Source organism: Quercus robur, chromosome 7 (genome assembly GCF_932294415.1).
Source record: "Quercus robur chromosome 7, dhQueRobu3.1, whole genome shotgun sequence".
Classification (NCBI taxonomy): Eukaryota; Viridiplantae; Streptophyta; class Magnoliopsida; order Fagales; family Fagaceae; genus Quercus; species Quercus robur.
In genome coordinates this window covers 440,033-451,687 of record NC_065540.1, presented here as the reverse complement: position 1 = coordinate 451,687, position 11,655 = coordinate 440,033, and the positions used below count along the sequence as shown (strand labels likewise).

General features: G+C 40.6%; 1 pseudogene; it reads right to left on the bottom strand.

The window, feature by feature from the left end:
• Positions 1 to 9,373: 9,373 nt before the first annotated feature.
• LOC126690761 (uncharacterized) lies at positions 9,374 to 10,747 on the bottom strand (annotated as a pseudogene).
• Between the last annotated feature and the right edge of the window lie 908 nt (positions 10,748 to 11,655).

The window sequence follows — 11,655 nt, the reverse complement described above, 5'->3', positions numbered from 1 at the left end:
TAAGTCCCATGTTTGAGTCCTATGCAACAACTAGTAGGCAACATGGATCAGTAGAAGATATCAAAGGAAATTTGAAAAATATTCTAGATATAGATAATCATAAGATAATTGAAGGAGATTTGAATTTAAATGTAGATACGGATAAGCAAAAAGTTGTTGAGGGGGATTTAAATTTTAATGTAGATATGGGGATAATTTCAAATACCTCAAATGTGTTTTTTAGGTCAAACTTTTATCCCTTCGGTCTTGAAAACACCTCATACGTAAATCTAGCAACTTTTCTATTATTGAAGCCTCAAATATTTTCTCTTCTTCACCTAAACGTCCTTCTGAAGCTATTGACAGTATTTGTTCACCTTTGGAAATTCCTTCTCATAAGAGACACACAATTGATAAAGGTAAACTTTCAGTATCTCATTCCACCTTTAGGGTTGTCTACAGCCCCCTCTCCTGCCATGAAAATTTCTCCACACCACACTGATGTCTTAGTAAATCACGAGGGTGTCATTTGGCTCTTTAAAGGGTTTTTATAGGCATTGAAAAACTTTGAGAAGATGATTTGTTCTCTTGCAGTAGCTTGGATCTTGAAGACATTAAACTTATTTGTGATAGTTTTGATTTTATTTCTTTTGTTAGTATATATTTAAAATGTAATCATGTTACTTTAGCTTTGGGTAGTGTTGCAAAAGAGAATGAGGATGCCATTGTTTGGTAAGAAGAATGTCCTTCTTCTCTCTTTTCCATTGTATAACATGATTCCGTATAAATAAAGTATATTATCGTTTCCTCTCCAAAAAAAAAACAAAAAAAGTTGCTACATGGCTTTTTTTATTTGACATTGTCACATGGCTTGGACAAGTGTCATTTCTATGTGAGTTATGGTAATTCAAAGACTTGATGTGTGACTTGATTTCATTTGTTGACTGTCCATTGTTGACACATCACTAATAAAAAAATTAATTTGATCACAAATATTTGATAATAATTAATCAGACGGTTGTAAATACATCATAAAATATTGACGCCTACATCTTGAACAACTACAATTAGATTTACACCTCAGATTATTGAGTTGTTAATTGTGTGTTATTTGTAATTAGTTGTCACTTTGTTATTAGTCCATAGGGATAGATTGTAGGGTTTGTATATTAAGGTGATATGCTTTTGAGCATTTACAGTAAGAAAGCTAAAAAAAAAAAAAAAATAGCTTTTAACAACTCAAAATACTACTTTATCTATTATAATACTCCACTTTATTTTAACACTCCACTTTATAATACACCCAACATCAATGTTTTATTTTAACATTCAACACATTAAAATAATATAAACAACACAATTAAATAATATATCCAATACAATAAATAACAATCACAACCATCAACACATTAAAATACTATTCTTTTTAACACCGAACATTAAAAAAAAAAAATTAAGTTTTAAGCTACAGTGAGCTATAGATAGTTGTAAGTGCTAAAAAGTTGATGGCCCAAGCCCAGTGAGAATAGTGGGGTCCTGTCCTTCAAATTGAGCCCAAACAATGGAATTTGTCTAGAGAGTGGGAAAACAGTTTTGGTTTAAGTCAAATTAAGTTTAGGTTTGAGGCTGAAGAACCAAGTATGAATAGAGAAGAACAGTTCAAAGAGTAATTAAGATTAATATTGTCCTTGAGCAGGTCCGAGGATGGGTTCTTATATAAGAATTTTTACAAATCCTAATTTAGGTCCCCCTCTGTTCAAATTCTTATCTTCTTGATTATGCTCCAAAAAAAGATCCCATAACTGGGAAGTTCCCCTCCCTTATATACTCTTCTTCTTTACATCCTAGCCCTCCACCTATATGCTTCAAGGCTTTCCTTAGGATGCTTGTCCCATCAAAGTATTGCTGAAGGTGGTAGAAGGGGTTGCTTAGCTGTGAATCTACTGTTCAGGAGTTATTTTCTCATTAATGCAGTTGATAAGGTTGTTGCTATGCATTCAATGTGAAGGTAGTAGGTAAATCTTTACAGGAAACTCCTTCACACTGCCTTGGCCCCTCTCCATAACGCTTCCTCGTTTAAGCGGGCCCTCATACAGCATTATCTCTCATCTCCTTCCCTTCTCGGACCGATGAAGTCTTCGGGCCGGATTTGCTCTTCGAGTGGAATCATGTGTATTACTTCGTATTTGACCTTCCTCGGTCCTCGGACACCTTACATTAGCCCCTTAAAACCTTGCTATTATGGATTGCTCCAAAAGGAAGGTTTTAGCTACCAAGGATGATGCAGTACGTGCCAAATGCATTCCCACATGAACACGTTGCTTCAATTGCCCTCTGCACATCCCTGCTGCCTCGGTATCCATGATCTTGTAGTTATTGCACCAGGCGGCTGCCTATCCCCCCACGTTCTACGGCATGATGGTGATCCTACGATCTTTATTTTCCGTAATTTTATATGCGGGTAATTTACCGCTCATTTTTTACTCCTATATAAAGAGGAGATGAGAACAACCTTTCCCATTTACGTGCCTTCTACTATTTTTCACTGAAGCAGCAATCCGAGGAAAACTCTTTTCAATGCGTGTAGGTGCGTTTGGTTCTTCAATCCATACCATAAAGAAAGCTTTCTCTTTTCTTTTTATATATTTTTTATTCTAATCCTATAGAAGTTCATTGGTAGATTCACTAGACGAGTTGACACTCTCGAAGGTATGGCTGCCTTTAGGACTAAATAGAGGATTCCTGACAGTGTTAAACTTCAACACTATGAACTAAGAGAATGGTTGGCCATAAAAAGACCACCCAAATCAGTTTTTATTCCTATGATCGCCATCATAGAAGGTGGAATGGAAATTCCTATGGGTAAGGTCACTAGAGATTTTCTTATTAACTTTAGGCTATCCCCAACTCAATGGTCACCTAACCTTTTTAGGGTCCTCGGTAGTGTAGATATGATAAACTGAAAAATGGGGACTAACCTTACATGGCACGACATAAATTGAGTATACAATAACCAAAAGGGAAAAGATACAGGCTATTACTTTAAGTGTAGAGTTCCGTTTATAAGGTTGATTTCGTGTATTCCCGAGTCGAATAAGGGCATGGATTAAGAATTTCTCATCGTCTCAAGTGAATGACACGATGGGTTACACTGCCCTATCCAAGATGGGGAACTAGGTGGGGTTCCCAAGGCTTTTCAGACTAATTTAGGGCATCCTTCTCCCTTAATTTATTGTTTTTGCTCACAATAAACAATTTTGTGACCTATAGCTTCTTCATTCTTTTGCAGACAAGTTCCATACTGTTCCGAACAAAAGTTTGGTGAATTTTGCAGATCTCAACCGAATCCTCAGGTCAGAAAATTTTCCTTCACCGAGACGGGCAACTTCAGGCGATACACGTGATCCTCGGATTCAAACCCATTTCCAATTGCTTCTAAAGCCCTAAGAACGTGATTAAGGCAAAGGATTCGAGGCTAGCCCTAATCGACGTAGCTATCCCCGGATTCCTAACCAAGCCTCCTCCATCTGGCACCCAAGACGCCCAATTGCCAGCTCCATTTGCGGCCAAACTGCTCTACTCCCAAGAGCAAATTATTCCTTCCGATGATGAACAGGAAAAACAAGCACCCGAACCCACTCAGGAGGATTTGGACAAGGACTTTGAAGTTTTCTATCAAGAAGCTCCCGAAGATTCCCTAGCTACCACTTGCCGCCATCTTATTGTTGCCCAAGTTAGCACTAGTCAAGAAGCATTAGATATACCAGAAGCAATGGTTCTGGAGGAAAAGACTCCTGATCTATTGGCACTACTCACCACCCATGCTGGGGGTGACTCTCTCGTGGTACCCATAGTACCTCGACCGCCAACTCCTGCTCCAGCTCACACTACTACTGCCAAGGCTATCAAAAAGAAGAGAAAGAGAGGAAAAATAGTCAAAGGTTCTAAAAAAGGAGAGATCCCTCATCTTGCGCAACAATGGCCTACCAAAGAGCCCAGAACTACAAGGGCTAGTCAGAAGAAAGGTGGCGCTACTGAGGCCAGCAAAGGCATTGAAAGGGACCAATATCCTAAGCCAACCATCTGGAATCCTGCTTTTGTACTCAACTCTAGAGATTACGTGACCTTTGAAGCATCTCTTAGGGATCCTTATAAAGGAAGGTCGAGGCTGGTTTCTGAATGCCTGGAGAAGGTTCTTTTGCTCCCCAAGGACATGCAGGAGCTTCAAGGACTGAGGAAACGTGAAGTGTTCCTATCACTAAAGAGGGACCTCGCAAAGGTTAGACTGACTCCATCCTAATTACCATCTTTTGTTACATACTTAATTAACCGTTGGCCTTATGCATATATATATTTTCTGTTTGTAGGCAGTGCAAGCGTTCTTTGTTGCTGAGGAGTGGGTGGACCATGCTCTGTCTAAGTCTCGCGAGGCAGAGGGCAAGCATACTTACTTCGAGAAGGCCCTTGCTGACTACGAGAAGAAGTTAAAAGAGGCCCTTTTTTCAGTTAGCCGAAGCTGAGAAAGGGCGCAAAAACGCTGAAGCTGCCTTGGCAGGATTTGAAAAATAGGCCAAGGAGTCACGAGTCTCACTAAAAAAGTCCGAAACACAACTGGTCTAAGCCATAGAGAAGACTAAGCAGCAGAAAATACAACTTGCAGACAAAGATGCTGAAAGGGCAAAAGCTGAACAAGCTACTTATGATGCTGGGATGACCAAGACTGCGCAGAGTTTGACTACTCAGCTTATTGATGTTGCTTGGGCTTTTTGTGTGGAAGTTTGGGGTAAAGCCTTTAATACTGCCGGGGTGGTAGCGGATTCCAGCTTCAAGGGGATTGACAAGATATATTACCCCCTACTCTTCGCCTCGTTCCAAGCACTACCCCTCCTCCTCCTAACCCAAGTTCCACTTCTTCGGTGGCCAAATCCACCAAAACTTCAACTACAATGCCCACCTTTGGAAAAGACAAGGAACAGCCAGCTCCTACACCCGTAACAGAGTTAGAATCAAAGGAGGTGGTTGAAGTCGAACAAGTGAAGAAGAAGAAAAAAGACAAAGAGAAAGAGGTTGCAGCCTAACTTTTTCCAACAAAGAGTATAGATTAGTCTCTGACATGGGTTCAATTTAACTGATACCTTCTTTTTGTAATCTATACCTGAACTTAAATGAATATATGTCATCTTTATCTTCTCCTCGTTTTCATAATTTTCATTTATTTATTCTTTTTCTCCAAGTAATTTTTTGTACTCTCGTGATATTCGCAAGTAACTTTAAATACTTTAAAATTCTTTTACTTTAACTTTTTCTACACATCCACTCAGATCAGACAAATTTTTACTTAGAAATCTTGGGTTCTAATCCCATTTACTCTAAGGTTAAGTCTGCTCAACCTTTGAATCTACCCAGGACATCTAATACCGAGGAGTCCAATAAGACTTAGACTTACCTGGCTCTTAGCCTCTACCCCCGTAAAAGTAAAATTATTCAGGGCCTAAGATCCGGGGAGTCAAATAAGACCGAGGCATCATCTAACACTTAACTGAATTTCCCATAAGAATTAATTTACCCAAGACCTGTGACTTGAGGACTCGAACAAGATCGAGGTTCTGTTTAACACTTAACCAATTTCTCCTAAGGGTTAATTTAACCAAGGCTTGTGACCTGAGAACTCGAATTAGACCGAGATTCTGTTTAACACTTAATCAATTTCTCATAAGGGTTAATTTTCCTAAGGCCTATGACCCGAGGATTCGAACAAGACCAAGGTTTTGTTTAACACCTAACCAATTTCTTATAAGGGTTAATTTACCCATGGCCTGCAACCCGAGGAGTCAAACAAGACCGATGTTCTGTTTAACACTTAACTAATTTCTCACAAAGTTAATTTAACCAAAGCCTGTGACCTGAGGAGTCAAACATGACCAAGATTCTGTTTAACACTTAACTAATTTCTCACAAAAGTTAATTTACCCAAGGCCTGTGACCTGAGGAGTCAAACACGATCGAGATTTTGTTTAACACTTAACCAATTTCTTATAAGGGTTAATTTACCTAAGGCTTGTGACCTGAGGAGTTGAACAAGATCAATGTTCTATTTAACACTTAACATTAGGATGGATTCTATTGGAATAGAAAAAACAACTTAAAGATTGAACGCCATTCAACAAAAAGAAATGAGAAAAAGTACAAGCCATTGTATCATTAATAATAATATCTACGCAAGTTATTTACATTCCATGGACGCGGAACACCCTTTTCATCTAAATCTTCTATGTAATAAGCCTCAATGCCTGCCACTGACGTTATTTGGTACGGGCCTTCCCAATTAGGGCCTAACTTTCCCCATGCTGGATTCTTCGCCATTCCCACCACTTTTCTTAAGACCAAATCCCCCGAAATTAACAGCCTCAACTTTACTCCCTTATCATGCCCTTGCCTAAGTTTTTACTGATAATGCACCATTTTAACCATGGCTGCCTCTCTTCTCTCCTCAATCAATTCTAAGCTGGTTGAAAGTAAACGGTCATTCTCTTCAATATTGAACTGGTCAATCTTCAAGGTCGGAAACCCTACCTTGAGGGGAATGACCGCTTCAAATCTATAGGTCATTGAGAAAGGAGTCTCTCCTATTAATCTTCGGGGTGTGGTGTGATAAGTCCACAATACATGGGCAATTCATCCACCCATCTTCCTTTTACATCGTCCAACATTTTCTTCAACCCAGATACTATGGTCTTATTAATTGCTTCGACTTGCCCATTTCCTTATGGATAAGCAGGAGTAGAATACCTAATTTTGATTCCTAACTCCCCAAATACCTTCTAAAGGCCTTGCTGTCAAATTGAAGCCCATTATCCAAGATCAACGTGTGGGGGACCTTAAATCTGGTGACAATATTTCTTTAAATAAACCTCTTTGCATCCACATCCCTAATATTAGAAAGAGGCTCGACCTTCACCCATCTTTGGTTTCTCTCAGCCCTAGGAAATGGTCCTACTATATCCAAGCCCCACTAGGCAAACGGCCAAGGACTAGAGAGTGGATTTAAGATCCTTCCAGGTTGATGAATATTTGGGGTGTATCTTTGACACTGGTCACACTTCTTAACATAATCTTAGGTAACTTTTTGCATACTTGGCCACCAATACCCCTGGTGAGGGCTCTATGAGATAAAGACTTCCCCCCAGTATGACTTCCACAAATTCCCTCGTGTAGTTCTTCCAACAAGGGCTCCACGGCCTCATGATGAATGCATAAAAGATATTGTCCCGAGTGTGAACACTTATACAACTTTTGCTCCTCGGACAGCCAATAACGTGGGGCCTTCCTACATAGCTTCTCAACCTCACACCTATCTTCGGGTAGGTAACCTTGCTTGTAGAATGAAAGTAAGGGGTCCATCTAGCTCGGCCCAACTTGGATACTATACACTTCGACCGAAAGTTGATCATCATGGCCGGGAGTGATCATATCTTCTACAATTATAACCTGAGGTAGGCCTGATCCCGAAGAGGTAGCCAACATAGCCAATAAATCTGCATGGGAATTCTGTTCCCTCGTGATTTGCTTTAAGGCAAAACTTTTAAAACAAGTTTGGGCTCGCTTGACCTTAATAAGATATCCTTGCATTCGTTGAGCTCTAGCCTCAAATTCTCCATTGACTTGTCCAACAACTAAGCGTGAATCTGAGTATATCTCTATAACTTCCCCTCCAAGCTTGTTAGCCATTTCCATCCTGGCCAATATAACTTCATACTTAGCTTCATTGTTTGTAGCTAGGAAGCCTAAACATAAGGATTCTCCACTATCAGCTTCTCGAGGGTTACCAACACAATTCCCACTCCAGAGCCCTTTCGGTTTGCCACTCTGTTCGTCTATATTTCCCAGGTTGCAATAGCAGAGGCCAAAGCCACCAAAACACCTATTCCTATCTAGCCAATAATGCTTTTTCCAGGGGCAAATAGCGAGTCCCTGACTACTATGTAAGCATATAATACTTCTTCCTTTTCGGGTCGGGAGAGAACAAGGGGATGTGATAAGTATTGCTTTAGTTCTTTAAAGGTTGATACACACTCCTCGGTCCATTCAAAATTCTTCCATTTATGAAGGAGTTGGAAGAAAGGCTAACACTAATCTACTGACCGAGAAATAAACCTGTTTAATGCTGCTGTCATCCTTGTTAACTTTTACACTTCCTTGGGGTTCTAGGGAGGATGTAAGTTTTTAATGGCCTTAATATGATCAGGATTAACCTCTATTCCTCGGTGTGTAATCATGTAGCCCAATAACTTTCCCGAGCTAACACCAAAAGAATACTTAGATGCATTCAAACGTAACTTATGTTCCCTTAACACCGAAAACACATCTTCTAGGTCTTTCAAGTGTTCTGAGACATGCTTTCTTTTTATCACCATATCATCAATGTATGCCTCCATGTTCCTTCTAATCTACACTTCAAACATTTGTGTCACCATTCTTTGATACGTGGACCCAGCATTTTTAAGGCCAAAGGGCATCACCCGATAATGATAATTACCCGTGGGAGTTTGAAAGGCAGTCTTCTCTTGGTCGAACAATGCTAGAGGTATCTGGTGATACCCCTGAAAAACATCCAAAAACTCTTCCGAGGATGTCCAACCATCACATCCACTAATTGGTCAATCCGAGGAACAGGGAAGGGATCTTTTAGAAAAACTTTATTCAGATCTATGAAATCTACACACACACGCCACTTCCCGTTCTTCTTCTTCACCACTACTGAATTGCCAAACCATTCAAGATAAAAGACTTCCTTGATTGCCCCAGCCTACTTAAGTTTATTCACCTCTTCCTTTACCACTTCAGCATGCTCTTTTGAGGAGCACCAGGGTGGTTGTCTCCTCGGCACAGCACCAGAATTTACATTCAGCCAATGACATATAAACTCGGGGTCAATCTCCGGTGCATCATAAGTATTCCATGCAAACACATCCACATTGTTTCTCAAAAATTCTACCAATTCTGCTCTCTCCATAGGGGGTAATTGAGCCCCCACCTAAAAGTACTTCTCTTCGTCATAACCAATCAAAATCTTTTCCAGTTCCTCAAATAATAGTCCCTGCGACTCGGTCCCAAGTTCAACCTCGGGACCATTTAGTTGCTATGGGACCTGCTCCCTTCTGACTATAGCTTGATCCACGGAATGCTGCCTAATAGCAGCCACTAAACATTGTCTAGCCACTACTTGATTTCCAATCAACTCCCCTACTCGTCCCTGCGTGGGATACTTAACCTTCAAGTGTAGGGTAGACAACACTGCCCCCAAAGCATAAAGCCAAGGCCTCGTTAGAATAGCTGTATAAGGAGAATAGGTTTCTACCACAATGAAGTTAACTTGCACTTCCTTGTCCCCAGCTTACACAGGTAGTCTGATCATCCCGCAGGGGATTACCATTCTTCCATCAAATCCGACTAAAGGTGACTCATATTTCTCTAGATCTTCAGTTTTAAGGTTCAACCCTTTGTACAAATCCGGGTACATGATTTCAACACCACTTTTCTGGTCCACAAGGACTCTCTTCACATCATACTCACCAATCCGAAGGGATACTACTAATGCATCATTGTGGGGTTGGAATGTCCCCTTTTTATCTTTCTCTGAAAAATCCAAAGTTGGCACTGCCACCACTTTAGCCCTCTTAGACACTTGAGCTTGATCCCCCAAGTCTGGGTTTGAAGCCATGGACATGACTTTCGAGTAGGAGCCAGCATCGCCCCTTAGTGTGGCAAAAATCACGTTAATTGTGCCCAAGGCTAGCTGAGGAGCCCCATCTCTTTGATACCCAGTCCCAGGTTGTCCTAACTGTCCTGTAGGCTGATGCAGGAACTGCTTCAACTTCTCTACCTTAACCAATTGACCTAAATGGTCATGCAAAGTTCTGCAATCCTCTGTTGTATGTCCTCTCTCCTGATGGTAGTGGCAATAAAGGCTTTAGTTTCTCTTGGATGGGTCTCCACCCATTTGATTGGGCCATTTAAAATATGGCTCACTTTTTATCTTCTCTAGGATTTGATAAACTAGCTCCTTAAACACCGAGTTTTCCATTTGGGCGCCAGTTCCTGATGATTGATTGGAGAAATCCCCCCTAGATCGATTATTATTATATCCTCCTACCTGAGGATCCCTCTTTTCAGGGAAGGCTTTGGCTTTGCCTTTTCCTTGGGTCTGATTATCCTCTACTCGTTTATGCTCATCAATATGATCCATAAATTGGCGCATACTACGAGCAGGCTTCATTGTCAATGACTTCCTCAAATCATGCTTTGTTGGAAGCCCCACTTTAAAAGTCCTTATAGCCACATCTTCGAAATCCCCATTTATTTCGTTAAATGTTTCCTAATATCTGTCCGAGTAGGTCTTAAGAGTTTCCTCCTCTCTCATCGCCATAAACAACAAAGAATCTAAGGGTTTAGGAACTCTACTGCACGTTACAAATCTTGCCTCAAATACTCAGGTCAACTCTTCAAAAAATCTTATTGAACCTTCCTCCAACGCGTCGAACCATCGCATAGCCATGGCCCCGAGGCTGGAAGGGAAAACTTTGCACATAAGAGCCTCATTCTTGGAATGAACAGCCATTCTTTGATTGAAATGACTCACATGCTCCATAGGGTCAGTTCTCCCATTGTAAATGGTGAATGTAGGCTACATAAAACGATAGGGAAGCTTGGCTCTATCAATTCTCTTTACAAAGGGTGACTTTGAAATTTGGCGAAGTGCCTTGCTCATTGCATCATTCCCCATGCTTCGATGGGATGAGCTTTCTCCACGCTTGTTCTTATGCCTTTCTAACTTATCCGAGTGAAAGGAGGCGGAAAAAATTCACTAGGAGGAGTCCTGGATCTACACCGATAAGATCGATCCCTATTTTCCCGAATCCCTCACTTAATGGGGGTGTGGAATTTCTCCTGTCACGTTCTCTCCGACGCAACTTTTTAAGCAGATGATCAATCTCAAGCTTCAAATTCTGCGTTTCCTACTCATGCAAAGCATGGCTCCCAGTCCTTGAATGACTCCTTTCAATGTGCTCTGTATGTTTTGTTTCCACCATAACACTGGGTGTGGGATTATACTCCCTATCCCTCTTTCGTTCCAAATTAACAAAATGATCCTCACGTTGAGAACCAATAGATTCCTCCCTGTTCTGCTCTAGGTTAGCCATAACTTAATAAAACTACAAGCAAGATCTCCCCACAGATAGCGCCAATTGTCAGTGCTAAAAAGTTGACGGCCCAAGCCCACTAAGAATAGTAAGGCCCTGTTCTTCAAATTGAGCCCAAACAATAGAATTTGTATAGAGAGTGGGAAAACAGTTATGGTTTATGTCAAATTAAGTTTAGGTTTGAGGCCGAAGAACCAAGTATGAATAGAGAAGAACAGTTCAAAGAGTAATTAAGATTAATGCTATCCTCGGGCAGGTCCGAGGATGGATTCTTATATAAGAATTTTTACAAGTTCTAATTTAGGTCCCCCTTTGTTCAAATTATTATCTTCTTAATTATGCTCCAAAAAAAAATCCCACAATTGGAAAGTTCCCCTCCCTTATATACTCTTCTTTTTTGCATCGTAGCCCTCCACCTTTATGCTTTAGGGCTTTCCTTAGGACACTTGTCCCATCAAAGTTTTGCTGAAGGTGG